The sequence below is a fragment of the Crocuta crocuta genome, unplaced genomic scaffold, assembly GCF_008692635.1.
Source record: "Crocuta crocuta isolate KB4526 unplaced genomic scaffold, BGI_CrCroc_1.0 scaffold729, whole genome shotgun sequence".
Lineage (NCBI taxonomy): Eukaryota > Metazoa > Chordata > Mammalia > Carnivora > Hyaenidae > Crocuta > Crocuta crocuta.
Genome location: NW_027528876.1, coordinates 261,233 through 261,538, shown reverse-complemented (window position 1 = coordinate 261,538; position 306 = coordinate 261,233). Strand labels below are relative to the sequence as shown.

Here is a 306-nt window from a genome sequence, read left to right as displayed (position 1 = left end):
CTGGAGCCCAGGGAGGGCCGGCCCTCGGCAGCTCCAGCCCCAGGTGTGGGCCTCCCGTCTCCCCGGGGCCCTCGGCCAGGCCCAGGGCCGCCCTCAGGGCTCCCTGCCCGTGGTGCGTGCCACTCGGCAGCCCCTGCTCCAGGCGGTTCCAGGGGCGAGTCTCCTGCTTGTGCGGGAGGCTGGACGCAGGTCTGTGGGCAGGGGAGTCCGGGGAGGGGCGCGTGGACCAGGATGGGCCCCCAGTACCAGGTGCGGGCTGCCCACCGGAAGTCCCAGCTACCGCAGCAAGGCCCCGCCCTCGGCCCC

General features: G+C 76.1%; 1 protein-coding gene across 1 annotated transcript in view; it reads right to left on the bottom strand.

Annotated features, from left to right (window-relative positions):
- Positions 1–306, bottom strand: part of PACS2 (phosphofurin acidic cluster sorting protein 2) — a 51,969-nt gene that overhangs the window by 22,164 nt on the left and 29,499 nt on the right. The gene's annotated exons all lie outside the window — the stretch shown is intronic.